Genomic DNA, 27,642 nt, shown 5'->3' on the forward strand with positions numbered 1-27,642 from the left:
TCCCGTGAGCGAAACAACACGAACAGAGTACAGAAGGCCTTAGGGAGCGGCTACGTGACCGTGCGTTAAAACGCAGGTACGTGAGTGCGCAAGCTGTGCGTGTAGACGCAAGCTACCTGGTTTCTCCACCCATTTTTCTTTATGTTTTTTAAGGAGGGTTTAAAAGTTTTTTCCCTGCCTCTGAGGGCGTTTAGTGTTGGTTTCTTCCCCAAAAGGAGGTCAGAGCTCTTGTTGGTGCCTATTTTGTGTGTGTGGGCCAGACGTGGTCTGTGTGAGTCTGTTGTTTTGTATGTAGTCACTTTTAAGCTGATGAGCAAGCTACACATTTTCAGAGCAGGAGCTGGTTGAATGCATCAGAGGGAGGGAAACAGAGCGATGATAACTCGAGCATGCAGCTGTCCGTGAGTTCAGTTTCTTCCTCACACCTCAGATGGGCAACAGCTTTTCTGCATCCTGATTCATGTGTGTGAGACTTTTGTAACATCAGCATCATGTTTTTTGTTTTGGCAAAAAGCAGGTGATTGTGTCTGACGTCACTGTGTGTGTGAGTTACAGAGAGGTGTGAAAGTATGTGTTTGTGAAGTGGTCTCGAACTGGGGCAGAGATGATTCTGCAGGTCACCTTCTACCCCAGTGGACACAAAAGAAATAAAATAGTTGTGTTGTTGATGACAAAAACAATGATAACATGAAGAGTGTTTCTCAGCCTGAAACAGCTACAATCTCACTTTCTGTTTGTAAGAAAGGAGAGTTCAAAAAAAGGGAGAGAGAGATGTGTGTTGTTTAAGCAGTGATGAGAATAATGAAAATGTCTTAATTTGTCACTTCAGGTGAAAAGCAGACCTGGATCAATTTTCCACATGCAGCAATCGGAAGAAAATTATAGGTTAACATCATTAGGAAACACTCAGGCCGAGTTTTGGCTGAATTGTGTTTACAGCTTAACTCCTATGTGTTCCTCACCCTGAAAAAACAAGCTCCATGGAAGCTAACCTCTCCTTGAAGATAAGGAGTGCAGTTCCAGAAGCACAGGCATGAACATCAACAGTTGACAGCAGGCCAAGAGACAACAGCAGAGTCCTGAGAGAGGTCCAGCAGCAGTGTGTGCAAACGGCATCAGAGGGAAAGAAAACCCATCATCATGGATGGATGGATGGATGGATGGATGGATGGAGATGCGTTTTCAGCAAGCTGCAACTTCACTGTGTGTGAAGATGACTTTTGAGGAGACTGTCTGAGTGACATTTGTCATGTTTGGAGTGGAATGACAAGATGAGACAGTGAGGATGACCCAGGACAAAGCTGAAGAAAACTGATTGCCATTGGACTGCAAAGTGGGAGAGGAGAACAGAGTGGAGGGAGCAGGTGTGGACACAGTGGAAGGCTGTTGTTTAGTGTGGGGAATCAAAAAGTGGGTTAGCAATCCTGGGAAAAAGGAAACTGACTGCTTTAAGGGGAAAATTGAGAAGAGGTCTGGACCACAAAATGAGAAAGGTACACAAAAACACACACAAACAGAAAATGTATTAACCATACTAACCCTACATACACATACAATGAAACTCATGAAGACCAGACAGAGTCTAAGCTGAGATTCTGTTTGTCATCTTGTCCAAGTCACTAGTAATCTAGCATCCAGAGACGGCACCGGACTCAGTAGTCATTTCACAAAACCTTTATTCATCTTCAGTTAAGCATCTTCTAGAAGGGGAGATGTGCCAGGCCGGTGTTCCTCTGCAGATCTTCCACCATTTGTTAGTTACAGCCAGCTTTATAGGAGTGACCCCATCATAAAACCCCTATGGTGTGCTGCAAACTCTGTGTGTCTGTGTGTATGCACAAGCACGTGAGTGCCTGTGTGCGCGTACCTGTGTGTATGTGTGTGCACATGAGTGAGTGTGCATGTAGGTGTGGGTGTGTCGTAACAGTCAAATCACTGTGTGTGTGTCTCTGTGTATGTGACTTCCTGCCGGTGATAAAAGTAATCTCCTCACCCAAGCTACACCAAATTCCTTTAGACAACATACAAAACAGAGTTAACATATTACAAACACTGAGACCCCCACTCTGCATCCACTGGGCCATTGGCCTCTTGTTGTCTTACAGATCAGCAGGTGGAGAGTCTCCTGCAAACCTACTTCCAAGTTATAACAATAATAAACTTTTATTAAAGGTACAAGCATCAGCATCAGCAACCCCCAACTGTAGCTTCCTGTCTCCTTTTATGGCAGGCAGACCCCCAGTGTCCATAAATTCCTTTCTCTCTAAACAATTACACACTCTCAGGCTACAGCTAAGCCAAACTGAAACACAGACAAATCCTTTCCTATTCATCTGATCTACTGCTGGACCCTCTCATCTAAGAAAATGTAACACATTACATTCTAATTATTATTTTCATGTATTCACAGGAGTTTTAGGTCTAATTTGAAACAATGGATTATATGATCAGTGTGTGACTTTTTGTGTGTTTGATCATTTAGCTACGGTAAAACTTAGGCATAAGTAATTGCTTTTATGCTTAAGCTTAACTGATTGAAAATGTTTGTTTTCTTTATGATTTCTTTTACTAGAATAAGCGCTTCTAATCATTTTTCATACACACATTGCAATTGCACTGAGAGGAGTTGCCACTCAGTCTTGTGAAGGTCATAAGCTTCGTTCAGCGTGACTGTCTGGATTGAAATATGGTAGGAAAAGGACTCAGAGTGCTTAGGGGTGAATGCAAACACGCTTACACACAGAAATAATAATTAGGGTAATCCTTTTATTAGAGAGTCCCGAATGTGATACTTTGAACCAACTTTGAATAATCAAGAGAAGAATTGATGAACATATTAGATTATTGAGGCGTAGCAGAGAGAGGTGTTTTCCTTTTCTGTTCTTTACAGGAGAAGATTCCAGAACCACAGCAAAACCACGAAGGGGTTGGTGAGAATCCAGGACCCAAGAGGAGGGGCACCCAAAAGAAGCACAGAGCACAGAGAAAGCTCTCAGAAAATGTGTTGTTTAGATTGAAAAGAAGATTAAAAGCTTGTTAGACAGAGGTTATAATGTGAGCACAAAGTAATGAAGGGTAATGGGAGGATTAGCTTTAGTAATAGTTTGTAGGATTTTGATGTGATGTGCAAACACAGTGTTCAGACCGGATATGCTCCACCCGTTAAAGGGGGCGAAGGGACAAATGAAGTGACCTGTAAGTGTGGCTTAGAAACCAGGAGTAAATGTTTAAAAGAGGAAACGGGTTAACTGTGTAGAGATCGTTTCCATAGAGTGACAAAAGTAATGTTGGACCTTTTTACCAGGACAAAGTTAATTATATCTGTTTTTAGTTCACAGTAGTTATTGAGGGAGTCAGTTAATTAGGTTAACTCATAAAATGCGTTCAAAAGGGGGAGACTGTTACCAAATAAATATATATTCTTAGTGCTGATTTTCTGATTATATTGTTTTTTGTACTTTGTAATAAAGTCTGTGAGAGAGGTCAGAGGGTGACAGGCCGCCTAGCAACAGAGGCTTTAGTAAGGGGAGGTTAAGAAACAGGAAGCAGTGAAATCTGCTTTCAATGTGACATTTACTTTGATCCTTTAAGACACAGTTTATACATCAAACTGTTTGTAGAGCGATTAAATGTTTAATATTGTTGTTAAAGTTGTACAGATGAGCGTTAATCACCAACAGCTTCATTAATGTGGATGAACTGGACGCTTCCAGGGAAACTATCAGGATCACATGCCTCCAGTGGTCACTGTGAGTAACTACAACTCTGCACATACAATAATTAAGATGAAGATATGTTTTTATTGTAGAAAGATGAACCAAATTTAGTTTGACTCTGACAAACGATGGCAAGATAAAAGGAGTTTGTTAAAAAAAGACACAAAAATGGTAACAATGAAAACAAATACAAACAACAGCATATCCTGATATGAGGCTCACAGATCAGGTTCAATACAATACGTAGCAACCGACATTGATGTTGCCATGGTGACCACTGCCATATATAGTATTTCTGTTACCTCACTTGTCTTAAACATCAACGCTGGCTGTTTGTCATTTTACTAATGAGTCCACTCTCCTCCCTCACTTTCGTCTCCTCCTCGTGTTTGAGCTCCTCTCAGAGAGGATTTAAGAAAGAGCTTTGATGATGCTGTAGCTCAGGAGATAGAGCAAGGCATCTAATGATCAGAAGGTTGGTGGTTCAATCCCTGACTGCTCCAGCTGGCACACAAAGTATCCTTGAGCAAGACACTAACCCTCTCCGATGCATCCATCAGAGTATGAACGTGTTAAACAAGAATCAGTCCATTCACCATGGAAATATCAAAGTAGAAAGTGATGTCAGTTATGATTGGCTGCACAGCTGGATCACATGACCAGGTGAGTGGTACAAATAACAGGAAGCTTCTCTTGTGGCTTTAATAATCATTTGAAATGATAACTTATGATTTACAGACTGTTCTTTATCTTTTCATTGTCGTCTGAAACACAGGAAAATATCAATGTTGGAAAATATGACATTTATATCTAGTTTCTAAAGGATGGTTTAATTCTCCAAAGGCCACCACAGACATGACAAAGTTATTTCATCATTATAATGCACAAAAACAAAAATCAGGATGAGCCCTGCTGCTCACCAAACTTGTGTTGAATAATAATTTGTGAATCGTTTAGTTTAAAACATCAACTGACTGAATCCATGAATCTTATCATGTGTTTCTGAGTGAAAGACACAGACATGTACAGACTGACCTGTTTCTCTAACAGGTAAGACTAACTACACAGAGTCACTGACATCAAAATTGCCTCTCTACTTTTTAATATGTCCTTTAACTGCTGATACATACTTCTTTGCCAAAATATAAAGGAACACTGAGTGCAGAACCCAAATCCAGGATAAAGAGGTTCAGTGAATGTGGTGTGGAAGGTGTGGAGGTGGATCAGAGAGTCAGAGGAGACTCTGTAGAAGGACAGAGTGCCAGCAGGACAGTCCACATACACTGCTACTCTGTTAGAGACAGAGGAAGAGGAGGAGGAGGAAGAGTAGGATATTCTTCGTTTATTGTGCCACACATAGGAACCATAGTATTCAGAGCATAAAAGACTCCAGGACTGATCATTTCCACCAAACACACACTCATCACTCCTTCCTTTCCTTTTGATTCCTCTGTAACTCACTGGTATCCAAGCCCTCCTCGTCCACTCGACCTCCCAGTAACAGCGACCAGTCAGACCATCTCTACACAGCAGCTGTTCACAAACATCAAATCTGTCTGGATGATCAGGATATGACTGACGCACAATAGGTTCACGTGTCACCTTCCTGTTGTTGTCAGACAGTTGGAGCTTTGTGTTCACTGTGTTTGTGTCGATTGTGAGTTGACAGGAATCTGATGGAGAGAACAAACACAATCCAGCTGCAGTTATTGATCCATCATCTGTTCATTGATTGACACTTTGATGATTACTCCTGACATGATGAAGATGGTTGAATGTGTGCTGCTTTGTTTTCATGAATCCCATTAAAAACACACTTACACTTCCTCAGACCTGGTCTCAACCATCGGACTCCAGCAGGCTCCACCCTGAAAGGAGGAGGGGTCAGAGCAGCACAGTCAGCATGCACACATGGACATTACATGGCTCTCACACACACACTGTTACACACTGATAAAGGAACAGTCCAACATTTTGACACATGAATGTTTAAACTTCAAAAGAGCAAAACTCATAATCACATCACATTTAATCTCCTTTATTAAGCACGATGTCCAGGGAGCAGTGACATGTGCCACAGTCAAGGTTCAACACACTGTGACATCCATGCTGTCAGGGAGTGGGTGCATATTACATGTAAAGACTGGGACTGGGTACAAAAACTGATTCAGTACAGGTAGAGTGCAGCAGCCAGTGCATCACATATTTTGAGCTAATGCAGCGGTCATCACACCACATACTGCTTTCTATGTAAAGGAGTCTTCATTCTCAGATTAGGGCTGTTTGTGACCATAAAGTCTGTTTCAGTAGTAAACGCTCAGAAGCAGCAAACTAGCAGTGCAAAATAGCCTATTTTAGTAGGTGGCCAGTTAAGTGACCTAGTAATACATTTATTTTTACTAATATTTTTTTTCTTCATTCTAGTTCATGCTGGGCCAGGCTAAACATGTCCTGGACATGGTCTCTGCACACAGATAAAACTTAAAATAAATGTCAGAGAGTGAAAATGTCAGCTCCTTTCCAGAGATCAGTTTGAACAGGCTGCACCGTTGTTGCTGACAGAGATTTTGTCCTTTGAGACCACATACAGACATCTACTGTTTATGTTAGACCAGAATGGGAAAAAATGTTCCTCTATGTGTGATTGTTCAAATAACACTGGTTTCCAGCATTAAGTAATCAGACAGAGCCAGTTTCCTCATCTATCAGACACTGTTTGTGGCTGTAACGGCCATCTACATACCTCAGAGTGTCCAGTCTTAGCTGCTCAAGCATCTGACGAGATGCAGGTGTGTGCGCCAAGGGCGGGAGCCTGCAGTGAGCTCTGCCCTGGCGGGGAGGAGAGAGGAGAATGTACACAAAACACATGTGGCCTTGTGGAGCCGGCCGGGCAGACACGGGGACCATGACAGATTGCAGAAAAATGTGAGGAACTAAAGCATTTTTAACACAATCCCTTCATTTCAGGGGAAATGTAGAGGAAAAATTAGAAGAATTAAATAACTTAATTAAATAAATTAAATAATAAGATTGTCAGCTGATAACCAGCTTCATGCGACCGCTTATCCTGGTCCCAGTGTTAGGGTCAGTGAATCCAGTTAACAGAAAGATATCCTGGATATACTTGACTGACTTTTTAGACTCAAGATTAATAATCACAATAAAAATTATAGTCTAACATCCAGAAATCTGTACGATGTGTTTCATTATTATGTCTAACAAGCCTTGTACAGTTAAACCTAACAGTTACTACATGACTGAAACACCAACATTATCTCTTGTGTCATTATCATTATCTCTTATCTCTTCTATGCGTCACTGAGACTGCGCGTGCAGACGCGGGTCCGGGGGAGCGCTGGTTGCGCGGTTTCATGCGAACCTCAAACAATAGAGAGCGGCTACGTGACCGTGCTGTCAAATGCAGGTATGTGAGTGCGCAAGTTGTGCGTGTAGAGGCAAGCTGCCTGGTTACTCCACCAGTGTTTTTTTTTTTTTTTTTAATTTATTTAAGGAGGGTTAAGCCGGTTTCTCCACCGAATAGAAGGAGGGTTAAAAACATTTTTCTCTGCCACTGAGGGCGTTGAGTGTTGGTTTCTCCACAGAAAAGAGGTCAGAGCTCTTGTATGTGTCTATTTTGAGTGTGCGGGCCAGACGTGGTCTGTGTGACTGTGGCTGATTGTTGTCTTGTAATGGAGAATAAACTGAGTAAGTCTTGAAAGGGGATGAAATACACTGCAAAGTATTTATTGGGCAGCACGTGGTGTGTAGATTGTTGACGAATGAAGTGAAATTGTGTGCAAAGAGAGAGATGTGTGTTGTTTTAAGCAGTGATGAGAATAATGAAAACGTGATGAGAGAGGTACACAAAACACACACAAACAGAAAATGTATTAACCACACTAACCCTACATACAGACACAATGACACTCATGAAGACCAGACAGAGTCTAAGCTGAGATTCTGTTTGTCATCTTGTCCAAGTCACTAGTAAGATGAAAGTGATACTAGTGGACGAATATTATAGGAGGACAGATGGTTGCATCATAGAGGAGAAAACAGAATGCTGATGAGGGGTCTTGAATGAGTGAGCTGATTGTTGAGTTTCTGATGTGTGAAGAAGTTTTAACATGGCACACATTTGGTTACATGAGAAGAAACTTATTATGTGATGAGACAACAGGGTTATGCTGTGTGGTGTGAGGTGTGTGGCTGATTGGATGAATGTTTGAGATTAATCTGGCTGATGATTTGTCTTTTGTTACTAAGTTGAGCCTGCCAATTAGGTTTGGTATGATTTCCCCTCCTGGGATGAAGAACACGTGTCATGACTTAACAAGACCTTTCTTTTCTTTTTTCCTTTTTATTTTGTTACTTTCATAGTGCACTAAAAGTTTTGTTTAATAATTTTTCTGTCATCTAAGGAGATCTGAACGTTGAATAGGAAGTACTACACAAGATGTTGTCGGGAACGGTTGCAAAGTGAGTTTCTCCAGAATTAAAATGGGCGCAGGAGAAAGCCACTTATTGGGACAATTAGAAAATGAGTTCCTGTCCAAAAGGATTCAACGAGGAAATCCAGTCTAAATTCTTCTTCTTTTTAAAATGTCGGCATTTTGCTGAGGGTGGAAACGAAATGCGATGATAATTTCCACTATCAGCAAAAGAATGAATTGCTGAGTGAATGAATGAGTGAGAATAAAAAAAATGGGGAACTGACTGACTGACAAAAACTGACAAGACTGACTGACTTAATACCATTGTGTGAAGTTAACCCCCACCTGACAAAGGTGTGGCTGTATCTCTGTGTGTGTCTCTTGTTGCAGGAACAGGAGACGACCACAGGAGGAAACTTGGGTCACATGACTATGTGAACTCTGCAAATTCAACCTTTTTAGTTTTAATTTTTCTGTGTCTGTGAATTTACCATGGGTGTGTTATTCACTACCTTGTGTTGCTCACAGAGATTACTGTGAGAAAGAGTGTATACACCTGCGCAGCGCTAACATTTACATTTCTTTTCTACAACAGATGGTTAATCATGTGATTTGATCATGTGATTTACAGCAGGACACAACTTAGTGTTTTTCTACCACAGGATTACTGAGTTTTTGTGTGAAGGAAACTGTGGTTACAGGCTATATTTTGGTGATGAAATTACACTGTGTTGTTGAGAAATGTGAATATTATAGTGGAAATGTGAATACAGACATTTTTCTTCCATGTTATGTTTCTCCTAAATATTAACATTTCTGCATAGTTTAATAGTATTTATGCCAAAGCATACTATTTGTGCCAAATCATAGTATTACTGTAAATCATAGTATTTGAGCCAAATCATAGTATATGTTTATTCACCTCTTTGCTGCAGAAAGTTCAACTTTGTCAGCTCTTGTCAGCTAATTTTACAGCTCCTTCAGTTGATGCCTACTATATCTTTTGTTGCTCATATATTTTTGAAATATTAAGCTTTTTATACCATTTTTTGGCCCATTTTGATGACTGGGACCAAATTCCTAGTGTCTTTGCTGATTTGGCTCTCTGGACTGAGCTGTGTTTTAGCTCAGTGAGATGAGCAGCTGTTCAAATCCCGCTTATGGCAACATTTTTTTCAGTGAACACTTTAACTTTTTAAACTTCTTCTTAACCTCTTCTCAGCAGAATTTTCAGTTTTTCACCTCTTTTCAGCACAAATTCCATATTCTTCAGCTCTTTTCACCACAAACTTCAGCTTCTTCAGCTCTTTTCAGCAGATTTTTCTCCTTCTTTTGCTGTTTTCCGATTCCACTGCAAGGCATTCACACTGCATTTTCGCAGGAAATGCAACTTTTTCTAGTTCTAGTTGCTTCCGTACGTTTTTCGCCGTGGAACTACTTCCATGGTTTTGGGGCAATTTTCACCGTTCAAATTCTAAACTTTTCTGCTATTTCTGCTAATGCCTTTTGGTAATTATTACTATTATACTTTTCAAAATATTAAGCTTGTTATGCCATATTTTGGCCCATTGAGATGATTTTGCTTGCCAGGGTGAGTTGTGTTTTAGCTCAGTGAGATGAGCAGCCGTTCTCAGAGTGGGAGGCCCGGTTTCAAATCTCGCTTACAACAATCTTTTCAGTTAACAGTTCAACCTTTTGAACTCTTTTCAGCACAATTTTCAGTCTCTTCTGCTCGTTTCAGTAGAATTATCATGTTTTTAACTCTTCAACACAAATTTCAACTTTTTCAGCTGTTTTCAGCATAAACTGCAGCTTCGTTACCTCTTTTCAGCAGAAATTCTGCTGATTCACCTATTTTAACTAGAATTTTCGGCATCTTGGCCTGTTTTCAGTGGAATTTTCAGTGTCTTCATCTCTTTTTAGCAGAAAGTTCAAAAAGCTCACCTTTTTTCAGCAGAACTTTCAGCCTTTTCACCTCTTATCAGCACAAATCTCAGCATCTTCACCTGTTTTCAACAGAATTTTCAGTTTCAGTTTCTCTTTCATCATTTGTTCCACTCACACACACAAATAGACTTCTAGGCTAGGCTTTGTTAGGGACAAAAGAAATATTTTAATGTGTATCTGCTCATTAGATTGTTTTATCTACTTTAATAGTGAAGGCTTGTAGAGCAAGGCCACCTTTGACTCACAAACTAAGTGCTCAGCCAGACTGAAAAACTGGAAGTTTTAGTGCACAGGCATATTAATAAATGAGACACAGAAAAGAGGAACTTTCCATATAAGCAATGTTTGAGCCTGTGTGACGTGTAAAGTACCAAAATAAAACCTATATGAGGCACAGTTTATGATTCTAATGTTAGAGCTCTTGCAACTGGCGTTTGAGCTGTGCAGGGGTCTCTCTCTTCCAGAAGATGATTGAATAAAAATAAATATAAATGTTTTAACACACTATGAGTCGGTTTTCTCTGTTCTGTCATGGGGACAAAAGGATCGGGGTTTAATATTTGGTGTTTCCGCCCGGTTCTTCGTGCAACAGAGAGAACAAATGTGGCCGAAGGTTGGATCTGATATGAGGCGAACAGAAGACCGGTCTAAAAAGATTTAAAGGTAGGCACAAACATGTTCAATAAGCAAATTTGTGCAAATTGGCTGAATTCTAAATTATCTGATCGCTGACTAGATGATCTTAACTATCAAATTGGCGCAGTAGTGGTAAAACTAAATTCTTGAGAATAAAGTAAAGTTTTGAAGTAATGAAAGTGAAACTTTGAAGTAGGGTTGTGTTCAAGGTCGACTCGTAGAAAACAGTACTGAGCTAAAAGTAACATGAGATGTCATTTTAAGGAAATAAGAGAGAAAAGAGACCAATGTAGTTGAAGAATAAAGAAGAATATAAGAGTTTATTGGTCAGTTTATGGTTCAATAAGTGTTAGTCACGAAGTTGAAGAACTTCCTCCCTAGGGAAGATGTTTTCTAGGTGGTCCAGGGGACCTTACTCAGGTGGCGCTGCTGAGAGTTGTGGCCTCAGGAATAGCTACAATCAGAGGATCATTTTGAGAGACACTTATTTGTGAATAAAAAGAGTAATTTCGGACGAGGAAGTCCGACAGAAAACACCTAGTGTTGTCAGGATGTTTAAGTGACACAGAATTTCAGAAAATCGAGTCAGAAATGGTTTTGTGGCTCTTGGTAAACTGATTGTGAAGGAAAATCAGTGTTTATTGTGCTGAAGTAACAGATCCGGCGTAGTCTGAAGGGAAGAATCAGCTGTACAATTTTGAGTGTGCAGCTTTGTTGATATTAACAGATCCGGCGTGGTCTGAGGAAAAGAAATAAATCGGTGAATGGTTATATACTTATATGAATTTTGGTGGATCCGCTGAGGTCCAGAAGAATAATCAATGCTGACTGTGTTGGTTTGAATGTTGATTAATTATCCATGAAGGATTGCCTGGTGTGTGTGTGTTGTTCAGTAACAACATGCGCAGTTAAAAATTGGGCGCTGTTCCTTCCTCTTTTTAGTTTCAAAACACGAAGGGTGTTGGTTTCACTTTAAGGTTGGATTAAGAATTACTGTGTGAGGAACGGTTTCACTTTTGACTAGGGAAATAATATGCTTACTTTTAGCTCTATGAAAATTGAACTACAGTGGGAAGGGGATCTTCTGAATGCGCAGGTTGTTTGCTACTGTGAGACAGTGGAGAGACCTTACGAAGTTACCTTCTTTCACCAAGTAAGAGTGGAAGATCTCGTAACATTCTGGTGGAGGTGCCGGGGTAAAAAGAGTGAGCTCGGACGAGGGAGTCTGAGAAAAAGACACCTTGAGTTGAGCAAGGTGTTTAACTGACTCAGGATTTCAGAGAATCGAGTCAGCTGTGGTCTTGAGTTCTAATGGTAAGTTGATTTTAAAGGAAAATCAATGTTTACCATGTTGAAGTAATTCTGAAGATATTACTAGATGTGCTGTGATACAAGTGAAGAATAAGTTGTGTACACGTGGACACACAATTGTGTTGATATTGATGGATCGGCTGCAGTCCATCTGATAACTTAATGCTGGGTAAACTGAGACAAGAAACTGTTTTTAAATCTTCACTGGCGGCAGTGATATACATGTGCTGAAGATTACTGGACCTGGCAAGGTCCACTTGATGAAGTTCATGGGCAAATAAATGACAGAAACAGTTTTTCAAGTGTGTGGAGAATTTAAAAAAACAACAAAAAAAAAACCTGAACTTGCAGGTTCTCCGTACTGTGTGGACTTATATCAGAGTTATAAGTCCAAAGGTTATGACCTGGAGGTCATTCATTGTGTTTAAAGAAGAACAGGAATTAGAAAAGGATATTTAATGTCATATTTTGTGTAAATTGAGGAAAACTCACCATATATGTTCACCTTTTCTTCGTTTGAAGGGACACAGACATTAACACACACACACAGTTCTTGGGTGTGAGTTACTTCCTCTTTTAATTTTAAACTGCGACACATGTGTTCATTGAACTAGAACTTCAGCAGTGAATGAGACAGGATTTAGATTAGGTCTAGTTCTGGTAAAGTAAAAGATTAGGTTCAAAGTTTTATGCCCTGGAGGCCAAGAGTTGTGTATAGAGAAGAACATGACTTAGAAACGGACATTTAAGGTCACATTTCGTCTAAGATGGGGAGAATTGTCCCATATGTGTTTATTTCTCTTCTCTTTTAAGAGGACAGAGACAGTTACTGGGTGTTGTATACTTCCTCTTTCTGATTCTAAAAAGCATGTTTGATAAAATACTCTTAGGAAAGCGTATTTTGAGTGATTCTGTGTGATTTGTACAAAATAATGAATAAGTAATAATAACACTACGTAGGTTCATAGCAGAGTGCGGGAAAAAGAGGAAGTCTGAGAGAAAAGTGTGTGCGTAGGCAAACTGCAGGGTGTGTGTGTCAAACAGGAAGTCTGATTATAGCTTGTGAGCTGGTGAGAGACGCTGCAACATGAAAACAGAGGAATTAGAGACTGAATGCCTTAAGAAAAAAGTAATAAAAATGATATTAATTACATGTTTTAGTGTGTCAATACAGGTGGACTCTCCTCAACCTGAAAACATGAGAACAGCGGCAAAAGGATAGATTAACAGAATTGGGATGAGAAACAGGCCAGGCTTTGGCTTAAAAATTTCACAGCTTGACCTCTCATTCTGTCCCCACCCTGAGAAGAAGCTTAAAGGACAGTTAATCTCCTGATGAAGACAGACGACAGACAGAACATCGTGGACTTGAAGAATTAACAGCAGGCAAAAGACAGTGCAACTGACCTATAACACTGACGACTCCAGCAGCAGCATGAAAGAAAGCACGTGATGCAACATGCACGGTGAACTGCAGGCTGGTAAGAACAGTGTGACATGACTGTTTGAAGGCACTGAATGTGATATTTTGCCAGGCTGGGACTTAACCTAGAAGAAAAGACTGAAAAGATCAACGGAGAAGAAACAGAGGAGCAGAAAATCTGAGTGGGACTGTGTTGTTGGAGACTTTAAGGCCACACAGGACACTGTGAAGAGAGGGACAGGGACCAGTCAGAGGTCAAGACCGGACGAGTTTGAGTGCGAGAGTACAGGATATAATTGGATTGAAAATGGAAGCTAAATCACGGAGGTTTAGGATTGTCCACCACATTCAAAAAAGAAAAGAAAAGAGAAAGACCGAGGAAAAATAAATACATGAACTAACAATTACATGAATGAATAGAAAACACACATACACAAATTGTTACATGTGAAATTATTTTTGGAAAGAACCAGAAGTGAGACAGTTTGAATCCACAGCTCAGTGCAAAGATGCATGAATTAAACCTGATTATAAAATAAAAAATGCAATGAAGAAACAGCTTACACTCACTGAACATTAACATGAATACATAAAAATGCAATGAAGAACACGCTTACACTTGTATACATGACATAATTGGTATTTTTGACCGGAAAGAGTGAGAAACAGGTCGTTTAAGCACTGATGATAATAATGAAAATGTCTCAGTTTTGTTATTTTCAGGTGCAAAGACCTGGATCAATTTTCCACATGCAGCGGTCGGAAGAAAGTTATAGGTTAACATTATTGGAAACGTTCAGGCCAAGTTTTTGGTTGAAGTGTTTACAGCGCCATGTGTCCCTGAACCTCACAAGCGAGCTCTCACTCCTGGCTGAAGACAAGGAATGCAGTTCCAAAGAGCAATAACATGGATGAGAAAAAGAAATCTAAGCTCAAAGGCTCTTTGCCCAAAAAATCAAACTTGCAGCGTAACATCTCACAGTCCATGTCCACACTGGGGACGCTGCACTCAGAAAAATAAAGGTGCCAACTGGAACCAAAAGTGGTTCTTTAAACTGATGCCATAGAAGAACTTTTTTTGGTGCCACAAAGAACCTGTCAAACAATGGTTCTTTGAAGAACCATTTCTTTCAGTGGTTCATTGAAGAACCATTAAAGGTGCCCCAAAGAACCATCAAGAAATGGTTCTTTGGGGCACCTTTAATGGTTCTTCAAAGAACCACTGAAAGAAATGGTTCTTTAAAGAACCATTTTTCAAAAGGTCCTTCAAATGGTTCTTTAAAAAACCATTTTAAAGAACCTTTTTTGAAATGGTTCTTTAAAGAACCATTTTAAATCTTTCAAAATAAAATGTATCATGAATTGAATTTGAGTAGGGTAAAATAAACACGAGCACAGCATAGACATATATTAATGGTTTATTGCCATTTCGTAATATACCAAAAGACAAAAAGGCATTTTAACCCTCAGCACAACATCACTACTAATACATGTCACATATTAGTCATTTAAACAGTAATAATTAAACATTTTTACTATACTATAAATAAATAAACATAAATACTATATCTATAGATAACAACAATTAATACATGTATTGTTTAATTAATAAAACATCAGAGAGTGATAAAAACACATTAGAAATAGCAATAGCTTCATAACAGACCAATAAATCAACACACTGTCATCAGCAGATGTTTGCATGTTCAGTAAAAATATTTTAACAACAAGTTTTTGATCAAAATTATCAATGAACTTCAGCCTTACCTTATGTAAGGTAAGTTTCATGTTGGACTCCTGGTTCTTTGTTAGTCCAGTTTAGGATAATGTCTCTGACGTATGTATCATATCAAATATATGTCATATCAAAACAACCCCACACCTGCAGTTGTTTCAGTTTTTCACAGGTGTTTCCTGTCAGCTGGTCAACCTCACTCAGGCGGGCATCCATATCAGCCAACCAAACGACAAGCTCCTCCCTTTGTGCTTCAAATCCCTCCCACTCTGAGACAAGGAGCTGAGAGAGAGAAAACAAGGGTCAATTATAAAGAAGAGAGAAAAGTGAAACCCTCCTCAGAAGGTCTGACTCGCATACCTGCAGTCGACCTGTGATGGACTCCTGTTTGGCGTTCACATCATCCCTCGCTGTTGCCAGCAGCCAAGTCTGCAGGGTGCCCTGGAAGAGCCGAGTTAATGTTCGACGACTCCTGGTCAGGCTCTCCAGCTGGATGAGCCGAGGTCTCCCCTCTCGCGGCTGCCTCTGAACACACAAACACAAATTGCATGTGAAGCAGGAGGTGCAGATTTTTTTGCTATTCTTTTCTAAATCCAGGCTTGATAACGTGGAGGTATTTGGAAAACTTTTTTGGCCAGTGGACAACTGTTGTCTCACAGAAAGTCAAATCAAATGTATGCGATACACAATTAATTCACAAGAACACATTATGAAAAACAAGTCCAGTTCTTCCCTGATTTCAAGTGAATTCTGCATCAAAACAGGGTAACAGAATTAAAACAAGTTTTTGCAGCAAATGTGAGCACAAAGCCTCACTTTGTACAAGCCTGCTATTAAAGTTCTCCTCTATGCAGACAACGTTCCTGTTTTCAAGGCACAACTTGGATCTGCTGTACAAATCTTTAAAACACACGCTCATAAAAAGGAAAATATATATAGATATAGATATCATTCTCATCATTCTCACACTACTGTTTCATTCTCTTTTTTTTTTTTTTTTTTTTTTTTTTATTAACCTGTCCCGTTTGGTTCTTTTGCCATCAGAATTATTGTCTAAAGGCGAAGAAAGATGCCCAACGGATTTACTTTACCAAATGGACCATCCCAGCCTTGCCGTAATGGTCCATTTGATTCAGCTTTATTGTTTATTTTATTTTCACTTGCTGAATACGGGACAGACTTGACTGGTGGAAAGAAAGGGAGAGAAAGAAGAGGAAAGAAAAAAAAAAAAAAAAAACCTGAGAAGAGGGACAGGGAAAAGGGCAAAAACAAAACCAACAGAATAAGCAGACAAAAAATACATATATCGATCACCTGGATCACCTGTTGAGAAAGAAAAAAGAAAGCAAGCAGAAGAAAACGAGAGTAATAAACAAGATCACAATGATATATGGGAATATGACAGTAAATACTAAATATTAAACATTATTGTGCAGCACGTGAGATCGACAGCGCACAGTGTGCTTTGAGGTAGGAGCCAAAAGGGTGTAGTTTGTGTGTGTGACCACCCGTGTGTGCACCTGTGAGCATGAACGCTTTGTTTTTAAAAGGTTCCTTCATGTAATGATCTGCTAGAGGGTGTGGGGGCCACTGCCCCGACCTCCAGGGCATGAAGCAGGTATGGAGGAGATCAAAACTCCAGACATCCAGAGGCCCCCAGAACACAAGAGACCAAGGAAGACCAACAGAGGGCAGCAGCACTATACCAGAAAGAGCTGAGGAGAGTCCCAGATGAGGGGTCACTCAGCAGCCGCGAGCAGAAGCCAGGGGGTTGCAGTGACGTGCCCGTGAGCTCCGCCGGCAGCCAGCTGTGCCTGAGTGACCGAGCCCCGGGCGAGAGGCCAAGGGCACCCCATCCCAGTGGCCCGAGCGAGCCCCAGGCTCCATGCCCGATAAGCAGCCGCCAAGGAGTGGGCGGTGGGTACCTGGGCGCCCACCCCCGGACACAAAGAACCACCAACGCACCGATGTCTGAGGGCGTCTGCCACCGGCAGGGGAAGTGGTGGGGGGAGATGGGCCTCCAAACCTTGGAGGGCCTGAGATGTCCCCAGAGAGGTGGCGTCTGATACCCAACCTGACATATAGACACAGACAAACAGGCACACACAGATACAAACATCTACTGTTTCATTCTCACACTAAATGAAACAGTAGTGTGCACGACTCCAGATTCTGATCCCTCGTCCTAATATGGTCCCAAAAGGCTCACAAAAACCAACATAACATTTGCTTTATTGCTATTGCTGAGTCCATAAACCAATGGCTGACATGGGTTTTATCATAAGGGTGATAAATATACAACATATGTTCTTAAGACTAAAAGTATAATACAGATTTTAGTCTGAGAGATTTGATGTTCATTTACCTGCAGATGCGCTATACGTGCCTGCTCTGTGGTTTTCCACAACGTTTTGCACATCACTATTTAATACAGGAAGTAGGTGAACTAAAACAAGTCATCTTTCTTTGTGAGAGGACCATATTAATGAAACAAACCTCAATGACATCAGAGATCCCTAAAGATGCTCCTGCTGCTTTTCTTCTTCCTCAACCTAAGCTTCCTTCTCCTTGTCCTCGACTTCCATCCAATTGTAATTCAATCTAAGTGTGTTTCTCCCCCTCCTCTTCCTCATTTTGTTGGAGCTGTGAAAAGAATTAGTGTAAGTCTTAATTAATTTGTGCAAACAAGAAAAATCTACAGCTTTTCGGTCAGAGGTGGTCTTGTGATTTAAGCCGGGTAGAGTAGATTTATGTGTTGATGCTACCTGCTTCAGCTCTACGACTGGCTGCTGAGTGATATTTACACCCTGGCTGGATTACAAACTTTAACCACGTGCTGAATTTCGGCCCAGCGTTGATACCTCTTGTTAGTATAATGACCTCTTCTTGGCTTAATGTATGATGGTGGATAAATGAAATGTACAAAGAAAATGTAACTATATTACAAAAGGACATCTATCTTGGTAACATCAGATGACCAGAGCATAACTTGTCAACTAGTCCGAAAATTAGTTATACAGTAACAGTCAAAGACACACCTTCTCATGTGTCACATTTCTATTCATTCAAAACACTTATGCATTGCTGTATTTTATACAGCTCTTACAGAATTCAAAGTACAGGCTGATGTGAGTATTTAATGTACGGCTCAGATCTACTGAATTTCTGAGTTTCTAGAGCAGACACAGAGCTCACGGCAGGCTTCAGGCGCCATTTTAGTGACTTTAACAATATTATAAATTTTAATATCGGTCTAGCTGACATTACATTATGTACGCAGCACGCAATAGAACCACATATTTTAGAAGTCAAAGGTTCAAATTAGTTGGGAGCACCTTCACTTAATTATAACAGTGGTTTTGTTAGGAAAACAGTTCTGTATACCGATACTAAATTGCGTTAATGTCAACGGCTAACGTAGCTAACATAGCTAACTGTTATTTTTAGTACAGCATTAACAGCAAGCTACAATGACGAGTAACAAAAACAAAACAGTAAAAAGGTTTTAATGAAAATGTTTTACCTTTTCCAACAGTCCCAGAATCCAGAGCTTCAAAGACCAGCAGGGACTGAAGACTGTTATCCGTTTGGCTGTCACCGTCCGTGAGAAAGTGTGTTTTCCCTTAGAAAGTTCAAGGCCCGCCGGCCGCGCAATCTGTCTGCGCATGCGCATCCCAATGATTGACCCCCCCCCCTTTCGGGAGGTTGCCTTAGTACGACGTGTCCTAACGTCACTCTCTCTCTCTCTCTCTCTCTCTGTCATTTATTTGGCTCAAAACACATATTAACAAATTGCTCAGTGATAAACAAGTACTGAGATCCTTTACCTAAACAGCGTGGTTTGTCAAAACTAAGTAAGTGTGTTGGTTATGAACACATTGACATTCTGTTGTGCAATTGTTATTTACTTGTATTTTATAATTTGACTTTACATACTGCTGGGTGGTTTGTAAAGTTTACAATAACTAGTATTATCATTATGCTATATTTTCTAATACATATAATAATCTCAAAAGTAATGCCTTGAAGCAGAAAATAGTAATACTTTATTAAAATTTAAAACTAAATGGCCTGCATTTGTATAGCGCTTTACTTAGTCCCTAAGGACCCCAAAGCGCTTTACACTACATTCAGTCATTCACCCATTCACTTAGCAAAAAAAAAAAGTACAGTATTTGAATGTGTGTATTGTGTCTACTGTTTGTTAACTCACCATATTCATAAATGTCTTAATAATAAATTCCATATTCTATTACCACATTATTTGTGATCAGTGGGTTTGCGGGGTTAGGGGTGTGGGGAGTGGGGAGGTAGGGTCTTTAGGCTTTGGCCCCCACCCCTGCCACCGGTATATTTTTAAGCAAGTATTTCTAACTTTTATTTGAATATTCAGTTTCCTACCATCTGCTCTTAAAGGGTAATTGCCAGGTAACCCGCCCTCCCCCTTCGCACACACATGCACACAAACAAAACACACAGTATAATTCACACCCTCATTATAGTGAATAAATATTTATGCCATTTTACACCATCAAACTTAGATAGCTAAGGATGAAGAACCTTTTGTTCTTTACAGAACCATTTGTAATACCTAAAGAACCATCTACAAAATAAAAAGGTTCTTTGACATATGATGGTTCTTTAAAGAACCATGAAGACATCTGAAGAACCATTTAAGAACCATAATTTTTCTGAGTGTGCCTGAGAAGAATTCATCTCTGAGTGGCAGCCGCTCATCTGGTCTCAATGTCAACTCTCCTGATGTTAAGAAGAAATGCAAATTGGGACACAAACAAACCGGCAGCTCTGACAGCAAGGTGTCTTTGGGTCCTTTCTCCCTGGTGGGCCGCTCTAAGCAGAGCAACAGTGACCTGAACAACCTGTGCATTAACGGCAGCCAGGTGTACACAGAGGAGACAGAACCCAAGAGTGGATTCGGTCTCGGAAAGAGAACTGCCTGTTTTGGACTGTTGAAGTGAGAGAGGACAACGGAGTGGGAGCAGGAGGTGAGAACACAGAGGAATGCTGTTATTTAATGTGGGGAATCAAAATTTGGGTTAGCAAACCTGGGAAAGAGAGAACTGACTGTTTAAGTGGAAAATTGTGAAGGAGTCTAAAACACTGTAAAAAGAAACATATACAAAATCACACACACAATTAGAAAATGCATTAACCTTAGAATTACAAGAGAGCTCATGAAGACTAGACAGCATGTTGAGCGTGTGAGTCTGTTTATCATCTTGTCCAAATCGCTTAGCGTGTTGTAGTTTTTAGAAAAGAAATTTAGAATTTAGTGATGATGGTGTGCAAGTTGTATGGCTTTTAACAAGATTTTCTGTGTATTGAGCAGGTGAAATTATGTCAGTTGACTTCGGAGTGTCAGGACCCTGAAGAACCGATGGCAAAACTTTCCTGTGTGTAAGATGTTTGAGGTTGTTGTTTTAGTGATGGGTTGTTTTCTTATTTTAATAGAGGGAGTTTTATTAAACATGGACATGTCTAAGGGGGCCCATTATTTTTGTAACAGTGCACTTAGAGAAAACCAGGCAGATGATTTTGTTTTGTGATTTGATGAGCTAATAATCAGCTCTCTTTTTTCTCATTTTTGTTCTAAGCTGGCCTGCAATAGTGAATAACAGCGCTGTAAAAATTTCTGGGAGAACAAACATAAGGTGACCTTTTCCAGATTACAATGGGCAGAGGAGAAGGCTACCTGTGGGGACCTGATCAGGTCGTAAGTCCCTGTCTAAAAAGATTGCAGCGAGCCAATCCAGTCCAAAAGCATAAGGAACTATTTTCCTAGAAAACAAAATAAAACTAATGAATGAGCTCATTTTGCTGAGGGTGGAGAATCTAATTATTTGCGCGGGAGTCTCCACTATCAGTGTCAGGAGTTTTCCTGTATTGCAACCCAGGTTGGAATAAAACGCTCAGACAGGTTACCGTGTACACGGGGAGACTCAGAGAGAGACTCTCCCCTTCAGCATAAAGAAGTAGTCTTTTATTGAAAGCACATACAGGAAGTGATACAGGAAGAGATAAAATAGCTGCTGCGTGCAGACTGGAGTACAGAGTGTAACTTCCCATTTAAGAGTCTCGCACAAAGTGTGACTTACTGAAAGAGCAAACATAAACATAAAGAGCAAAAGATAAAGTAATAAAATAAAATAATAATAAAAATGCCAAAATCCTGAAATCTTTTGACATTCCCACCTGTTGTTTGATCTTTCCTTCTATATATGTACATAGCAACCACTAACAGTGCATCAGTCTATGGCCACTTGTAGACATTGTTAGCCAAGACATCATAAAATGGTGGGTTCTGTGAGTATGTTATATCCAAGTGTCTGTCTCATTATCATCTTCATCATTCTGTGATAGGGTGATGTAAGCATGAATTGAAGCAGTTACCATTTTTGATACCATGTTCTACAAACAAGGTATGACACATCTGAAGTGAAAAGACATAATAACAATATTATAACACCAACAAAACATGTCCTTTAATCAGCAGGGACTCCCAAGAGCCACGTAAGCCAGTCTTCTGTGTTTGTGGCATAGTCTCGTAGTTGTGTGTCCCGAAGTGGTCTCAGTGTTTTCAGAGCATCAGTCATGTTCGGTGAGTGCATGTTCGGTGAGTGCACATTATCTGGAATGTATGTGCAACATGTGTTGCTAAAGAGAATTCTCCTTTCTCGGCGAGAATTATGTCCAATGCTACCCTGGGTTGCATTACTGCAATGCGCAGGGCGTCAATTTCCTGACCTCGTTCGTCGTTGAATTTACATGAAGCATTCAGAACCTTTTGTCTTTCAGTCCAAAGTTTCCTCTGGGACATCGGAACCCCATATGGAATCATGCTGCTTGAGGCTGGGGTGCTTCATCTTTTCCTTGTTGTTGACGTTGAAGTTGACGTGGCGTCCATGGTTATCTTGAAAGTGTGGTCAGATATGAAAATGGGAGCGCACTGACCTGTCCAATTCCCAGGAAGGATATCCCAGGCCATCCCTTGCACCCAGAAGGTGCCACGGGCACCCAGAAGGTGCCACTCTTCACGGGCCCTCCAGGAGCGTGTGTCTGTACTGCTTTACAGTTGGTGGTGCTTCCCATTGGCGTGGATCCGTTCTCTTGGCGGTAGCATAGGCTGTGGCTCAAATTCCCATTGTTTTCAAGAAAGACTGGGAATGATTTAGCCTTACTTCTGTGCTTCACTTTCAGGTCAACCCAGAACCATTCGTCACATGTGCCATTTCATCCTATCTGGAGAGGTTCCTCATGGTTGACCACGATTCCCTGGAATTGATGCCCACGGCTGGCGTAGCTCGCGGCACACTTTACTTGAATTATGTCCATTCCCTTCGCATACAAGGGGGCGTATTGTGTCGTTGGGGGCATATAGGAGCAAACATAGCAGTCTCTTCTGGGTGTGATGTCATGTATATATCGATACCATGCGTTGTTCATCTTCTTTCTTTCAGGTGAGTGTTAAGAAACTCACCAGGAGTACGACATTAGCCACTAGGAGGACGAGTGTCTTCATGATGACCAGACACACCTGTGACCTCTGATGAGTAGACTACTGGCAAGAAGAAGAATGCGGGGTATACCCGATCAGCCCTCCCTCCACCAATAGATCACCATACAGGAGTTAGGGGTGTCGGCGTCTGAACATTTAGGTTGTCACTCACTTTTTTGCAGTGGCTTTGATGGATCCAGGATGGTCTTTCTGCTATTTTGTAGGCAGTAGGTGTGGTGAGTAGCACTTGATAAGGACCTTCCCACCTTGGTGAGCTCCAATTTTTCCTTTGGAGTACTTTGATCAGGATCCGATCACCTGGTTTCAACCTGCAAGATACTGGAGAGTTGTTTAGAACAATCTCTATATTTTCAAGTAATTTAGTCATCCATTCGGCTAGTGTAGTTTCTCTTATTGACTTATCTATAGGTTTATCTATAGGTTGGAATGAAGTGATTGCATAAACATTTTGCAACTGAGATGGCGTCTGCTTTTTTACTGGATAGATTTCTGGCCATTTTGAGATCACGTCTATGATCACTAGAGCGTATTCTGAGCCTTGGCATTCATTTAGCTCAATAAATCCCATGTGGATTGTATGAAAAGGAGGAGGTGGTGTGCATTATGTGCATTATGTTTTTGGCAAATCTTAAATTTTATCTACCACTCCTACCCCCCCCTCCTGTTGACAATAATGCTGCTGATATGTGTAGGGACTTTGGTAGTATTGGTTTGCTATTACAGGTCATCAAATCATTTTCTGGCTGTGCTCCACCTTTTAACCACCTCTTTTGTTCTCTAGTTGGTGCGGCTTTCTGTTCGTATATAAGCACATCAAGTGGTATTTGCATTGAGGAGTCAGATATTAATATGTCTATAGTTTGTTGTGCTGCTGCTTTTGCTGCTTGATCTGCAAAGTTATTGCCTTTAGTGACCTCTGAGCATTACAAAATGCTAACTGTTTTGGCAATATAATTTAGAAGATCTCAAAGTGTTGCACAGCTGAAAAAACTTACTGTCTGTCAGTGTAGATATTTATATCTTGTCCTGCGTGTGTGAGGATGTCAACGGTTTCGCTTCTCTATCTGCTGTGGTTACTGCATAGCCTACACAGTTTCGTCCTAGGCTATTCTTAAGTTACTGAATGCTTCTTCCGCTTTCTTCTTTGTAAATGCAACACTACATTTTGACTTAAGGCATTTTAGGCAATTCCTATTTCTCAAAGAATTCATACATCTTACATATTTCAAACTTTTAAGTTAGGAAAAACTTTGCATTGCTTATAGCTCATAGCTCACAGCTCTAAAACTCGTCATTGTTAAATCATGTGCCTAATCATTATATGTCACTGTGATCCACAAGTATGATCACAAATTTGTTTTCCAAACTTACAAAACAAACAAACAAAAACAAAAACAAATTGCCTATGGCATCAAGGCTTTGCGTTCATATTAATTGAGTGTAAGCTGCTTTCTTCATTGCAAGTGTTTATTGCCATAAGGTTTAATTCATGCATCATATCACTGAGTTCTAAGTTCAAATTATCTCTCCTGACCCTTTCCAGAAATAATTTCACATATAACAATTTGAGTATGTGTTGTCTATTCATTCTATTCATAGAGTCTATTCATAGAGTTCTGTTTCTCTCTGTGAGCTGTCTTGACACACCACAGGCACACATATATATTTATATACATATTTCCTGTTCCTGCAGACTAATCGAACTCTTTTGTTTCTCTTTGTATTCATAGTCTATAAAACCTCTTTAATTCTACTAAATCTTGATCTAAAAATAATACACCTTTATTTCACACACACTTTTAAATTGAGCTCTTTCAGACATCAGGAATCATCACACACACTGCCTTTTCAAAGGCAAAATCTACTACTCACAGCATTTACACAGTTAAAATCACTCAAAATATGCTTTCATACGAGTATTTCAGACATGCTTTTCAAGATATATAGAGGTCACTCACTGTACATCCACAGTAATGAATTCAAACTCTATTTATACAATTGTAGTGAGCAAAACCAGCATCTCCATGCGCGTCACTGCTCCTCATTAGCTTGGTAGTGTCCACATATTCAATTCAGCTTCTCATTAGTTGTTAGTATAGGTCTTCATCTTAACAAAGTCTCATCTAAGATGACAGGTTTACAAGCAGGTCAAGTGTCTCTATGCACCTGATTAGTGTAGTTAATTCCTTATTTTCTTCATCTCCTATATCATTGTACTGAGTTTGAGCAAACCTTGAGCTTGACTCAGACTACTTTTAACAATCTTCCACCTCACATCATAACTGACTGAGGTGCCTCTTCTTATTAATAGTATGTCATTATTAATGTTATCATTGTATTGTTTTTCCTTTTTTATAACAGCAATAGTATATTACAATACACTACTTCACTACTTTACTACTAATATACAATAGTATATTAGTTTATATTTTATTATGTATCCATCACGGGTCTGTGTGAACCTGCAGCTTCACACCTTCCCAAGCTGGAGACATTTGCTTTTCCTTGGCTGAACAATGACACAGCCTTAATATACCTTATGCATCTCATCTTTTTTATTTGATATATTTTGTGTGAATTATCTGGTTTCATGCATTCTATTCATTCAGCTTGGTTGTCTTCCCAATTCTGTTTCATTGTTAATACCAGTTTACAGGTTGTTAACCTTCCTATTATCTCCTATTATCATGCTTATCACTTTATAAGCTCTGCTTTAATTTAAGTTAACCTTAATTTAACCTTTTGTTTATTCCACTTCATTCCTCTTTCCATGCTTTAAAATATTACAACTCTTGTGTATGCTTTGATTTCTTTTTAGCTTCCTTTTCAGTATTTATTTCTGCTTGGAGGGTTTCTTATAATTTAGTTAATGCATTTTCCCTCCCACGTGGGACATTTAGGTGTTCTTTGGATTTCTCCATCTATATGCACTAATTTGTCCGGCACCTGGACATTTCTTTTCTAACCACTGCTCGTCAGCAGTGAGTTACCCATTTTAATCCTTTTAATTTTAACACTTTACAACTACACAACTGCGGCACCTTCTCTGGCACGAGAATCGAGAGTGGTAGTTGACACGGCCTTCTACTTTCAAGCTATTCTTGAAAGCGGTGTCATCTTTACGTGATGAAACACGACCTGTTTCTCTCTTTTCACCAGTACTTGGGTAGCCAACAGCAAACAAAATAGTGGAATAGTTCAGCCTCCTTATTGTGCTGTAAAATCAACTTATTCCACCAACAAAAATGAAACAACAACAATACCTTTTCAACGCGTACTACGTTTTATGGACGAGGTTTATCTAAAAATGCTTCCAGCCCTTTTTCAGGCGAGCCGTTACTTTTAGAAACCCTTCTAAAAATGCTTCCAGCCCTTTTTCAGGCGAGCCATTACTTTTAGAAATCCACCTAAAAATGCTTCCAGCCCTTTTTCAGGCGAGCCTTTACAATACCTGGTGTGAATGCATGTGAGTGAATGTGTGTGACTGGACCAAGGTTGGGATGAATAAATGTGGACAAACAATTTACCATGCTAGGAAGAGAAAGGGGATACTTTGCTTTGCTTTGCTTTGTTTTGTTTTGCTTTTGCCATGAGCAGGAGTGGAAGACTTACTTCTGGGGATGCTGATTTTTGGTTGCTGATGTTTGCTTTGAGAAAATTTCTGTTTTATTGACTGGGATTAGAGTATGGTATTACATTATAGTGTTGGGAAAATGTCAAATGCTAAAGGGGAAACATTTTTTGATATAACTCATGTTACCATTAACTGAAGAAACACATGACTGATAACTGTTCTGTTTTAAGTTCTCTTTCTTATAACACACATTGGATCATACGTGGGGAAAACTGAGTATGAAATGTGAAGTTCAGGTTAACACACAGGTTTTGTTTCTAGGAAGTTCCAAGGATGCAGGCTCTGGATGGAGCCAGGAGTTCGAAAAGATTTGACATGATGATTAAATTGATTGAAAAACTAGTTCATGCATTTATTACTTCCAGGCTGGACTACTATAATTCTTTATTATCAGGATGTCCTAAAAACTCACTGAAAAGCCTTCAGCTGATCCAAAATGCTGCAGCAAGAGTCCTGACAGGGACTAGAAAGAGAGAGCATATTTCTCCTGTTTTGGCTTCCCTTCATTGGCTTCCTGTTAAATCCAGAATTGAATTCAAAATCCTGCTCCTCACATACAAGGTCTTAAATAATCAGGCCCCATCTTATCTTAATGACCTTGTAGTACCATATCACCCTATTAGAGCACTTCGCTCTCGCTCTGCAGGCCTACTTGTTGTTCCTAGAGTATTTAAATGTAGAATGGGAGGCAGAGCCTTCAGTTTTCAGGCCCCTCTTCTGTGGAACCAGCTTCCAGTTTGGATTCGGGAGACAGACACTATCTCTACTTTCAAGATTAGGCTTCAAACTTTCCTTTTGCTAAAGCATATAGTTAGGGCTGGACCAGGTGACCCTGAATCCTCCCTTAGTTATGCTGCAATAGACGAGGCTGCCGGGGATTCCCATGATGCATTGAGTTTTTCCTTTCCAGTCACCTTTCTCACTCACTATGTGTTAATAGACCTCTCTGCATTGAATCATATCTGTTATTAATCTCTGTCTCTCTTCCACAGCATGCCTTTCATCCTGTTTTCCTTCTTTCACCCCAACCAATCACAGCAGATGGCCCCGCCCCTCCCTGAGCCTGGTTCTGCCGGAGGTTTCTTCCTGTTAAAAGGGAGTTTTTCCTTCCCACTGTCGCCAAAGTGCTTGCTCATAGGGGGTCATATGATTGTTGGGTTTTTCTCTGTATTTATTATTGTGCGATCTACTGTACAATATAAAGCGCCTTGAGGCGACTTTTGTTGTGATTTGGTGCTATATAAATAAAACTGAATTGAAATTGAATTGA

The 27,642-nt window shown here is 40.1% G+C and overlaps 1 long non-coding RNA gene across 1 annotated transcript; it reads right to left on the minus strand.

Annotated features, from left to right (window-relative positions):
* Positions 1-14,836: 14,836 nt before the first annotated feature.
* LOC120438748 lies at positions 14,837-18,829 on the minus strand. Its single transcript, XR_005612104.1, has 4 exons — positions 18,725-18,829; positions 17,698-17,844; positions 15,562-15,726; positions 14,837-15,483 (listed from the first exon to the last, which is right to left on the minus strand). It is a non-coding gene; the product is annotated as an uncharacterized LOC120438748 (long non-coding RNA).
* Positions 18,830-27,642: the final 8,813 nt, after the last annotated feature.

Source organism: Oreochromis aureus, linkage group 3 (assembly GCF_013358895.1).
Source record: "Oreochromis aureus strain Israel breed Guangdong linkage group 3, ZZ_aureus, whole genome shotgun sequence".
Classification (NCBI taxonomy): domain Eukaryota; kingdom Metazoa; phylum Chordata; class Actinopteri; order Cichliformes; family Cichlidae; genus Oreochromis; species Oreochromis aureus.